The sequence below is a fragment of the Cyprinus carpio genome, chromosome B3, assembly GCF_018340385.1.
Source record: "Cyprinus carpio isolate SPL01 chromosome B3, ASM1834038v1, whole genome shotgun sequence".
NCBI classification, from domain to species: domain Eukaryota; kingdom Metazoa; phylum Chordata; class Actinopteri; order Cypriniformes; family Cyprinidae; genus Cyprinus; species Cyprinus carpio.
In genome coordinates, this window is record NC_056599.1 from 7,243,115 (window position 1) to 7,255,881 (window position 12,767).

The window sequence follows — 12,767 nt, forward strand, 5'->3', positions numbered from 1 at the left end:
CCTGCGCGCTCTCCTGCTGCCTCCCCTCTCTGCCACTTCCTGGATCACTGTCAGTCATCACCGCGACCAGCCGTTGTTCCACCTGGATTTATTTGTATACCTGACTTTAATAAACATTCTTGTTTCACTCTTGCACTTGCTTCCTGCCCCTTTGTTACTGTGACAGAACGATCTGACCAACATGGAAGCAGCGAGTTCCACATCACTCTCCGAATTCATCCACCGCAGCGTCAACCGCATGGATCAGCAGCAGGAGAGCAACACCGGACGCGCTGTCCAAGCACTGGTGACAAAGGTGTCCGAGCTCACCCAGCAGATCCAACAGCTGATGACTCCCGCTGCGACACCCGCACCATCAGTTCCCCGGGCTATCTCCGAACCCAGCTACCGACCCGAACCACGCCTACCAGTTCCCGAGAGCTACTCCGGTGAGCCCAACTACTGCAGAAAATTTTTAACAAAGTGTTCCATGCATTTCTCCCTGCAGCCTCGTACCTTTGAGGCCGAGGAGTCCAAGGTGGCATTCGTGCTGACTCTGCTTTTCCGGGGGAAGGCTGCCTGTGGGGGAACGGCGGTGTGGGAGAACCGAGATCCATGCTGCACCTCATTCCACTCCCTCTCCGAGGAGATGAGAGTTTTTCGACCGGGGCCGGCAGGGAGGCGGCCCGCGAGCTGGCAGAGCTCAAGCAGGGGACTCTCTCCGTGGCGGATTACTCCATCCGTTTTCGCACCCTGGCGGGCCGCGTGAAAGTGGAACAAGGAGGCGCAGTGGGATATGTTCCTGCATGGGTTGGCCGACCATGTTCACAAGGAGATCTACCTCCAAGTTGCCAACCAGTCTTAATGGACTCATCGACTTGGCGCTTCACGTGGATGCTTTCATCGAGCGCCTGGGGGCGCATGCCTGTCCTACACGTCTCCCCGGCAACCTTGAGAGTGGCGGCTCGAGTAGAGAGAACACGGCTGGTCCTGTCTTCGATCACGAACCCATGCAGGTAGGTAGAGCTCGACTGACCTGGGAGGAGAGAGAGGCGGAGGTCCCGAGGTCTATGCCTGTATTGTGGTGGCTCTGGACACTTTCTACTCTCCTGCCCAGTAAAAGAGCCAGCCCGGTAGTAAATTTGAGGCTACTATCGGGTGGGATCTCCGCCACTCTCCTTTCCGGTGAAACTGAGATGGGCCAACAACACGCACACATGTCACGCCCTTCTGGACTCAGGAGCAGAAGGTAATTCATGGACACAACCCTTGCACAAACACCTGAGACTCCCTATCACTTCTTTCACATCAGATCACCGTCAGTGCACTCAATGGCCAGGAACTGCCCTACATTACCCACACCACTGGACCTATAACCCTTCTCACCTCTGGCAACCACACCGAGAACATCCCTTTCCTCCTCATGGACTCTCCTGTGGCACCCATCGTCCTTGGTCACCCCTGGCTTGTCAAACACAACCCACGAGTGGATTGAGGTTCCAACACCATCACCTCGTGGAGTGAATGTTGTCATGAGTCTTGTCTGGTTTCTGCTTGTCCTGCTGTGTCTGTTTTTCTGTGTTTTAGGAGGGGGCCCACGGTTTTGTCAAACGTGCCCGCTGAGTACCTGGACCTGAAGGAGATGTTCAGTAAGTCCTGTGCTGCTTCTCTTTCTCCGCATCATCCCTATGACTGTGCTATAGAGTTAGTTCCAGGTAAGTCTCTGCCTAAAGGCAAGCTTTACTCTCTTTCAGTTCCTGAGAGGGAGGCCATGGAGAAAATATTTCTGATTCTCTAGCATCGAGGTTCATCCGCCCTTCCTCTTCTCCAGCAGGGGCGGGATTCTTTTTTTTGTGGGCAAGAAGGATGGTTCTCTGCGACCTTGTATTGATTTCCGAGAGCTGAACAACATCACTGTAAAGAATACGTATCCTTTGCCGTTGATATCTTCAGCCTTCGAGAGGTTTACAGGGAGCATCCGTCTTCACAAAATTGGATTTATGTAACGCTTATCATTTGGTTCATTACGTAACGCTAATCATTTGCTTAGCATTGGAGGAGTGGCGTCATTGGTTGGAGGGGTCGGGGGTACCTTTCATTGTCTGGACCGATCATAAGAATTTAGAGTATATTAGAACTGCCAAAAGAGTCAACTCCAGGCAGGCTCAGTGGGCACTGTTTTTCAGTCGTTTTGATTTTTCTCTATCGTACAGCCCGGGTTCCAAAAATGTCAAACCCGATTCTTTGTCACGTATTTTTTGATCCATCCAAACACCCGGTGACTCCCGAGTGTATTTTACCTGGAATCGAAGGTCAAGATGGCCTTAGAAGGGGTAACGCCTCCGCCTGGGTGTCCACCGATTGTTTGTTCCGGAGGAGTTACGGTCCAACGTGATTCGATGGGGTCACTGCTCCATTGTCGCTTGTCCTCCAGGAATAAGTCGCACTAGATGTTTGGTAAAGCAACGATTCTGATGGCCACTTATGGCTCGCGACATTCACGATTTTGTGTTGGCCTGCTCCGTTTGCGCCAGTGGTAAGACGTCTAACCGACCTCCGGATGGGTTTCTTCAACTGCTGTCTGTCCCTTCGAGACCCTGGTCCCACATCGCTCTATATTGTTACCGCCCTCCCGCCCTCTAATGGCATGACGCTCGTTTTGACCATAGTGGACCGATTCTTGAAGGTGGCACATTTCATTCCCTTGCCCAAATTACCTTCAGCCAAGGAGACAGCGGTCACTGTGATTGATCTTTCGGGTTATATGGCCTCCTGGTAGACGTGGTTTCTGACAGGGGATCTCAATTTGTGTCCAAATTTTGGAGGGAGTTTTGTAAATTGTTGGCAGCGACGGTTAGTCTGTCTTCGGGTTACCATCCGCAGAGCAATGGTCAGTCTGAGCGGGCCAACCAGGATTTGGAGAGAACGTTGCGATGTTTGGTCTCCAAGAATACTTATTCCTGGAGTCAGCAACTCTCTATTGGTTGAGTACGCTCATAACTCGCTACCAGTGTCATCCACGGGCCTCTCTCCGTTTGAATGTAGTTTTAGGTTACCAAGCCACCTATTTTTCCTAGTCTGGAATCTGAAGTCGCGGTCCCCTCCGCTCACGCATTTGTCCAGAGGCGCCACCGCACGTGGACCAGTGCCCTGCGAGACTCTGCTCTAAGTGAGGGTTCGTACCAAGGCCAAAGCCGATCGCCACCGGTCTAAGCCTCCCGTATACGTCGTGGGTCAAAAAGTGTGGCTTTCTACTAATAACATTCCTCTCCATTCCGTTTCTAATTAATTAGCTCCCAAATTTATTGGCCCGTTCCCTGTAACCAAGATCATTAGTCCGGTCACAGTTGGCCTCAAACTACCTCCGGCGATGATTACAATCGACAGGTAGGGCCGGCTGGGAACACCAGGAGGCGTTCCTCGAGGGGAGGGTACTTTCACGGTTGGTAAACCGTGGTCTCTGGTTTGCACTATGTGGGTGGAGTTTTGTGTGTGTCGCTCGTGTCAGCACTGATTGTTTCATGTGGGTGTCTCCATTGATTGTTCATCTGCACCAGCTGTTACTCATTACCCGATCCCTACTTATTGCCCTGTCTTTCATCTTGTGTTTGTCAGAGCGTTGTATGAAGTCTTGTTAATTTGCCTGGTTTCTCATTCCTGTTTCTGTGTTTCATCATCGACGTTCGTCTGACCCTCGAACCCCGTCCACTCTTCACCACCGGATGTCACGTCTTACCACCACGGACTGCTCATCTCAGGCCTGTGTCACGCTCTCCTGCTGCCTCACCTCTCTGCCACTTCCTGGTTCACTGTCAGTCATCACCGCGACCAGCTGTTGTTCCACCTGGATTTATCTGTATACCTGACTTTAATAAACATTCTTGTTTCACTCTTGCACTTGCTTCCTCACCCTTTGTTACCGTTACAACCAGCTAATCCTTTCCATACTGGAAACTTTCTGGCAGGTGTGTTGAGGCAAGTTGGAGCTAAACTCTGCAGGACTGTGGCCCTCCAGGACCGAGTTTGGATGCCTTATGTAGACCCTAATCTGTTTAAATATTAATATTCTGCTTATTTAGATTATTTAGATTGCTTATTTATATTATGTTGAATATTTAAATTTTGTAGAATAGTTTAGTGTGTCAATTTATCATAGTCTGTAAATTACTCGTATTTAATACAGTTTTCAGTAATATAAATGATTACCTTATCAAAAGAGTCATTAACTGCCTTTTTTTAAATTATTATTATTTTGTATTGTTTTCTGTTGTGTTTTGTTTTTTTTTATTATTATTAAAAAAAAATACTGTTCTCCCTGTTTTGACCCTCTTATCGGAAAAAGTTCTATTTGATTAGGCATGGCGGATGGTAGAATTGGAAGTAAACGCTCACTGGTATGACTGGCTAACATTTGTGTATGTTTGACAGCTTACATCCTTAAAAGATGGACGCTGCTGTGATTTTAGGTTAAAAATGCATAAATACTCATACTCATCAAACAATCTGTAATAACAGACAAAGCAATAGTGACAATGTAATAAAAACAGTTACTAATGCTTGTGTGGTGCGACATTACTGTCGGATCCAGTAAAGTCGGCACACCATCATCTTTTAGTTTTAATCTTTCTGAAAATGAATTGTGCTTTTGTAAATGAATCCACGGTAAAATGAAGTGAACAAAGGAACAAGTTCTTATTGATGCGGTCTGGAACTTCATTAAAAAATAAAGGTCATCCACTCTTTCCTAATGTTGGGATCAGAAGGCAGATGATACAAAGACTGTTTTTTATCCACAACTTGGCACTGCACAGTATCTTGTTGTCTTTTGAGCTATCTTTATTGTTTGGTTTTCTGCATTGACCTGTGTTTGCCTCTCGTTATTTACACTACATGTGTGAATCAGTGGGCGAGGCTAAACAGGCATTGATGTAGAAACATGTGTTGATCTGCTGCGGAGGTGGGGTTAAGCCACACTATTACTCCATAAAGTGGCACATTCCACAGCCTGTCGTTTTGGCAGATTGACTTGGTGATGGTGTTTTTGTATTTTTTTGTAGTATTATGTGTTATTATATGTAGGGAGTTTTGGTTTATTTTTTTTTGTCAGGCAGTTAGGTGATGACCCTGTTTTAGGTGATGATCCTCTGTGTGACTAAAACACAATGTATAATAAATATCACCATTATCAGAAGAGTGTGCTCATTTTTTAAATTGTCCCACCCCATCTGCCTTCACCCCACTAAAGAAAAGAATGCAAGGTGCTCTGCAAGCATTGAGTAACAGATGCAGCATGTGGGCTATGTGTAAAGTATGATAATATTGTTTTGTGTTCATGTCACTTGCACTTCAAGAAATCTGTTAATGTTGTTGGAACTTTAATCAGAAAATTTCTAATAAATAATACTAAAGGAAGATTCTTTTTTAAGAATTTAGAAAAATGAATGGTTTATTCAAACACTTAACTTTTTTTAATTAAAAAGTAACAAAAAATTAAGTTACAATAAATCAAATGCAAATAACAAGCACACAGAACAAAGGAAAGGAGAAATAATAATATAGATGCATATTATGCATGTCAGGTGGTTCACAGACAAGACCACTGTATAGGATGCACCTTTGTTTTCTTTCTAATAAGGAAGCATCAATTAGACTACTGAGAAGTGCACATGCAGGACCAACATGGATGTTTTACCAATCAGTGCGCATTTTCAAAACTGCAAAAAAAAAGGGGTTTTCAACCATTTTTTAAAAAGACTTACTATAATCATGAAGGCCCACCCCTAAACCAAGACCCAAATGGATTAGAGCAAATCAGCTAAAGAAATTAAAAATGCCCATCATGGTTTTGACATGCCCCACTAATTGAGAAACACCCACTAGTGTTCTGCCTGCATGATCTTGTGGTCATTAAAGGGATACTCCACCCCCAAATTAAAATTTTGTCATTAATCACTCAAACTGCCTACGGTTGTTCTGTGTCAGCCACCACACAAGGATGATGTGGGGAGTCACAGATGAGTCTGTTGACAAAGGAATTGTTGAATAAAGTCATTATTTTAGTTTTCTTCACTTACAAAAAGTATTCTTGTCGCTTCATAATGTTACGGTTGAACTACTGATGGCAGATGGACTATTCTGACAATGTCTTTTATACTTTTTCTGGACTTTGACAGTGTAACTTACTTGGCAGTCTATGGGACAGTCACAAGCCTCCCGGTTTTCATCCAAAATATCTTGAATTGTGTTTCGAAGATGAACAAAGCTTTTCTTTACTTGGAACAACATGGGGGTAAGTGATTAATGACTAAATTTTCATTTTTGGTTGGAGTATCCCTTTAACTACAAATGACTGTTAGTACAATGTCACTGTTTTACCCATGTGTGCTGTTGGCTTTCATCAAAATTCAATGTTGATCCAACATACATTAAACATTGAAATGTCAATCTCAACCAAAATGATGGTTTGGTTCAAAACACAACATTGTATCAATGGCACCATGCTATCTGGGTTATGATCACAAGGAAGGCAGTTCAAGGACCATTTTTTCAAAACTTACGCTACATAGGATCTTGTAATCCTTGGATGCATCTCTACGGTTTCGTTGATGGAGTGATCCTGTGTTTGTATCTGTCTTGTATTTCCACTCCTACTAATATGGGGATTGAATTAATGAGAAATTTAGAGGATATTACCTGTTATATGTCAAAAGATCAAGGAAATTTAGATTTTTTCAGTTCATGACCTCTTAAACTATATTAATTACAAAATGTTTGTGCTTTTTACCTCATTAGCATAATTAATTTAGTAATAAGGTTTTTAAAAAAAAATGCAGATCTTGTGTGCAAACAAATAATGCTATTAGAGGGCGATTCATTCATAGTGAATTCCCACCCAGTATGCAAGTTTGTATACTGTAACTCTATATGGTAGAACCGTATTACAGTTTTTTTCTGAATTGCTCAAACACTAAAACCCCAATCTCTGAACCAAATTCTCACTAGCTTCAACACATTTTTTTTGAATAAAGCACTCTTTCTGCTAAATCTTAAACATGTTCAGGCAGTTAAGCTCTATTTTGCAAATCTCATGCACTCTTTTTGCAAAACTCTAAACACATTCTCATTTACTTATACACTTATCACACCGTGATGCATTTGTGCTGTAAAATGTAAACACAAGTGGCAAAGGTTAAACACAAGTAAAGCACAGTTGTCATCGAACTCATGGTTAAAAATTGTTCACACTTGATTCTAATGATGTGATCAAACCAGCTGTACAAAATATGAGTCAGTTCAGAGTGCACAAGTTGGCACAGGTAACTGAATGATGATACAAACAATAGATGGAAACAATCTGAGAAGGAGAGGAGAAAGAGTACATATAAAGCCCCTGTTTATACTTTCCACGTCCGCGAGTCCGCTAGTGTCCATAGTGTCTATGGTGCGCGTGACGTAAAAAATCGTCATCTGAGAGTGTGCGCGGAGGCTCTGAGTAGACGACCGCGTGCCTCCCATTTTTTTATGACTGTGCGGACTACAAAAGCACCAATTGCGCATTCCCCAGAAAAACAACATGGAGACCGAAATTTGAAGAGAGGCTGTGTGAAGAAGTCCGTTGCTACCCGCACCTGTACAATACTTCTTTAAAGCAATATAAAGACATCCAAATGTGCAATAACTCCTGGAGGGTTTGGGCAAAGAAAAAAGTGTGTGTCGCCACAAGTGGAAATATTTGAGAGATTGTTTTGTGAAGGCAAAGAAGAAGCTGAAGGGAAGGAGCGGTGCACCAGGCGGTAGAGTTGTTCCCTCCTCCATCATTTCCCTCTTGAGCTGGTTGTCCGACTCTTCGTGAAACACCGGGACACAGACTCAAACTTCCCAGTAGAGGTAACGTTTAATGCGAATCAAACTTATGCCTTTTATGTTTGCTTGGTTCTTGGGCAGCTTTGTGAAGTGAATGTAGTATTGTTTGTTTTTTTATACAGATGTGTCCAAGCAGCTTACAGTATTAAATGGAAAAAATAGTGTGTAATAATGCCAAAGGACAACAGTAAACACTCAATTTTTCAGTCCGTCCATCATTGTAGTAAACATTCTGACTAAATTTTTTTGCTTAGTTGCTACATGATTACACTTCATTATTTAAAATTACAATATAGTAGTATATATGTTTATATATCATGTAGAATAATTAAAAAAGAAATGTACATTTCTGTTGCTGTCCCTACATTGTCAGCCATAAGTACTGAACATTTGTCATACTAGCTGCTAGGAATTTACATAGATGGTTAACTAATATTACTGTATTGCAGCTAGAAGGCGACACATTCACAACTGAACCTGGAAACAATTGAAGCAGATGAGTCCATTTCCTCAAGAACTTTGACGGCATCACCACAACCAGAGGTTTTTTCCCACCACCCCCGCAGCAGCTGGGCTGTCATCACCCCCACACCCTCCTCATCATCCGCCAAGTGAGGTTCTTCCCCTCCCCACATCCCTGAAACGAAAAAGACATACACCTACCACACCCATTGAAGATGCTATCCTCCAGCAGCTTCAACAAATCGACAAAGCCAAAGAGGACGAGGACCATGCCTTTGGTGTGATGGTTACAAGCATGCTGGCAAAACTTTCACCCCATGTCTGCATGGAAGCTAAATTTGAAATACACCAGCTTCTTTATCATAAACAGAAGCAGGCATTTCAAAATGACAGCACTCAATAATAAAATTTGTTGGTGTTGAGTGTTCTTTATACTATTGTTCTTGCTTTTGTTGAGTATGTTTTTTATATATTTGGTTTGTCAAATAAATCTTTCAAAATTGACTGTGTTCCATATCTTTTTTGTGAGAGGTTTCAAAGAACAACAATTAGAAGTACCTAATCACAAACAGCTGTTTATTTACAAAGTCAATACACAAATTTCAAAAGCAATGTAGTTATTAAATTGCAAATACCAAAATGCAAACTGCATAAACAACCATTTAAACTAGTGCTGTCGATAATTGCATTCAAAATAAAAGTTTGTTTACAATATATTTGTGTATACGGTGTATATTATGTATATATATATACATATACACACATGAATATTAGAAAAGTTTATATATTAAATATATTTATAAATAAAATTATATGAATATACTGTACATATGCATGTAAATACATATTCAAAATATATACGTGTGTGTATTTATATATACACATCATAAATATACACTGTACATACACATATTATGTAAACAAACTTTTATTTTGAATGTGATAAATCATTTAAAAAGCTGATTTAAACTATTTTAAATGTTCTGGAGACCCCTCCTTACTACGTTGTCTTGCCACGGCACATGTCCTGCTGGTGTCTGGAAAAATGCCATCAGATTGTGCCTTGTGTTGAGTGCAAACCGTGATGCTCTTCTGGCGGTCAGCTGCCTTGCCTCAAGTAGATTGGCGTAGCCTGCCACATGCAGCCTCCACTCCCCTGGCTGGGTGTCTCCGTCTGCAGTGGGGCTATCTGGCAAGGTGTATGGTATGTATCTCATGTTCCCTGGATTAGATGCATCAGTGTGGGTTAGGTAGTTGTGTAAAGCCACACAGGCTTTTACAATGTGTACTACATTGTCTGGGCTGCAGTCAATTGGTCGGCCAAAAATCCTCCACCGGGATGCCATAATGCCGAATGTGTTTTTCTATGATCCTTCGGGCCTGGGAATGTCAGTAGTTGTATACTTGCTGTGCTGTCATGAGATTGGAGCCTGTGGGATAAAGTGAGAGGAACACAAACAGTGTCAACACACATGGTGGTGTCTTTGATGCTACACAAGCATAATGTAATAGGTAATTAAATGTAACATTATAAATTATAAATGGTACCCAAAAATACAATTAAATATACCTATATGAAGTTATTTACATAAATACATGGGCTTAACTTAAAACATCCACATCATTGCAGCAACAAATTGATAATGTGGTTTATGTCATGCTGTTGTGACAGTATTACTGCAAAATATAATTTTATAATTCTTTAGTTAAGTTCTGATAAACAAAAGACTTTTACCTGGGAATGGGCTCATGAGATTTGGAAGCAGTGGGAAAGCTGCATCTGCAACAAACATATGCGGGTTGGTGAAATCCGTGCCTGGCAGGGTGGCTGGTGCTTGGGGGGCTTTGATGGTTACATGCTTCTCGTAGATGGCACCAAGACACATTGGGAAGTTCCAGACTCTCCAAAAATCATGTCCATCCACTGTGTCTGGGATGGGAAGGGGATGAATTCCGGCTGCAGAGTGTCCCAAATGGCCGTGCACACCTCTGGAATAATCTTCAATATAGTGCAGCTGGCCAGTCTGTAGCTTTCAGCCACACCGACCTGAGAACATCCAGATGATAAATAGCGTAAAGTCAACCGCTAACCTTTCCGCCACAATGATCGGAGCACTGTGTGTTCTTTTTTGTGCTGGATGCGTTCACCGATTCTGCGGGCCACGAAATCAAATTTGTCCGCAGACATTCGAAAGTTCTGATGGTACTTCTCCTCGTCCATTGCATGCATCCCCTGCACAAACATACTGAACTCCCTGTCTTTGGTCCTGATCCCATTCAGTGGCCACACACACCACTTCTTGCCCTACTACGTCTTTTCTTTTTTTTTTTCTGCGAATTAGCCAAGTACAGCAGACAAAGAAGCTCTTCCTCCTGCATAAACGTCGTCGTGATTAGTCTGTTCAAGCCGATCTATTGCGCATGCGTGGAACACATCAGCCGAGCGGACAGCGGACTCACGGACACGGAAAGTATAATTACAAGTAGTCCACGCTGTCTGCGTCCACATCCGGATTGTACACGCGGAAAGTATAACAAAGGCTTAAGAAGTAGGGGATGAGGAGAGAATGAGTAAGGTTTAGAGAGTGTTATCAAGGCTGGATCTCTTTTTATTGACCCTGGTTTTGCAATTGAACAATTTACAGTATTTGAGTGTACTGTAACTATTATATCACTATTAAATAAACTGCTATTCATTTAGTTTTATTTCACCTCTTTGGCCTTTACAGTTGGACTGCAGTATTTTTTTGCAGTATCCAAGTGCTGAATATATACCAACATTCAGTACTATTCAATATTCAGCACAATATTATTCTTACAGTACATACAGTATTTCTATACAATATATTCACCTTAGTTGCAAATACTATACTTTTTTACAGAATTACAAAATGTTTACTTTTTTTTCTGTAATGTTCTGGATGTTGTGTTCTCGATTTTTCTTTATAGTGTCAAAGGAATGCTCTGTAGTGTTTATTTTATTGACTCGTGTGTGATCTGAGAGCAACGTTTGATTTTTTTTTAGTGTAATTGAAATGGTTTTTACAGTGATTGTTTGATTTTAATGGAAGAATCAGAGGTTTCGTGAATTTAGTTTTAGTATTTTGATTTGTGTTTAAGGTTTTGAGAAAATGAGTGATGGTTTCAAGAAATTAGTTTTTTAGCAATTCAGAAAAACTGTAAGAAGGAGAAGAGGCTGATGAACAGTTGTGATAAACTATATTGTTACTGATGTCCACAGGAGCTTGAAGATGCACTAACGCCCACTTTGGCCTGTGCTGCTGCTAAGATCGGAGACATTGAGGCTTTAGAGGCCTTAAGGGAAATGGTAAGATATTGATACCTATTTGGACACCTTTGAAAGGATACATGCACACATTCCATAGACCAGATTTGATAAATGGGGTTTTAGAAGAGAACTGCAGAAGGTTTGTGAGTTATTGAAAAGCTAATAATTAAATAAAATGTGAAATAAACTACATAAATGGGGCTGCACAGTTGTGATTTAATTAAAATAAGTTCTATCATGACAACTCTCTGAAGATTTTAACATGGTAGTGGATATGGCAATGTTAATGTATTTGGTCTTGGCAGAATAGATCTGCTACACTGCTGCTGTTGGTTATTGCTGTTGTTCAAGATTATTGATGCTGCTTCTGCTGCTGCAAGTACAGGAACTTGCTAATGCCAATACATATGGCCATATGGTGCTGTGAGTATTTAAGACATAATGCTGCAGCACAAGTAGCATATACACTGATCAGGCATAACATTATGACCACATTCCTAATATTGTGTTGGGTCCCCTATTGCTGCCAAAACAGCCCTGACACGTTGAGGCATGGACTCCACTAGATCCCTGAATGTGCGCTGTGGTATCTGGCACAAAGATATTAGCAGCAGATCCTTTAAGTCCTGTAAGTTGCGAGGTGAGGCCTCCATGGATCATCCTTGTTTGTTCAGCACATCCCACAGATGCTCAGTTGGATTGAGATCTGGGCACTTTTTCTAGGACAGTTTGGCTTTTGGTTTTGTGTTTTTTTAAATTTTTACTTTCCATCTAAAACAGCTTCACTGCGGCACAACTGCTGTGCTCAGTGTTTGGGCCGCGCCCATGCTGAAGCAGCTTTTGTGGATGGTTTATGTCCTTGTTGTGAGGACATGGCTATCGGCATGTTGTGCTAATGATCTCTCATAAGTTAATATAAATCTCCATTTTACTTATTAAACAGGTCACCTCAGCTGCTTCCCGTCCTTGCCCTTCTGTGTATGAGGCTATGATGATGTGCAGGGAGGGAAAGCAACGAGATGTTATGGGAGCAGTTCCAACAGATGATTTCCTACAGACCTCTCATTCATCCAACTAAGAATGAGGTGAATACTTTCAATTATACAAATTAAAGATTCGATCAGGAGCATGGTTGAAACATGAGCCAAATTCCACAGAAAGGCAACAGGATGTT

The 12,767-nt window shown here is 42.0% G+C and overlaps 1 pseudogene; it reads left to right on the top strand.

The window, feature by feature from the left end:
• LOC122136707 overlaps positions 1–11,785 on the top strand; it is a 33,812-nt pseudogene extending 22,027 nt beyond the window's left edge.
• Positions 11,786–12,767: the final 982 nt, after the last annotated feature.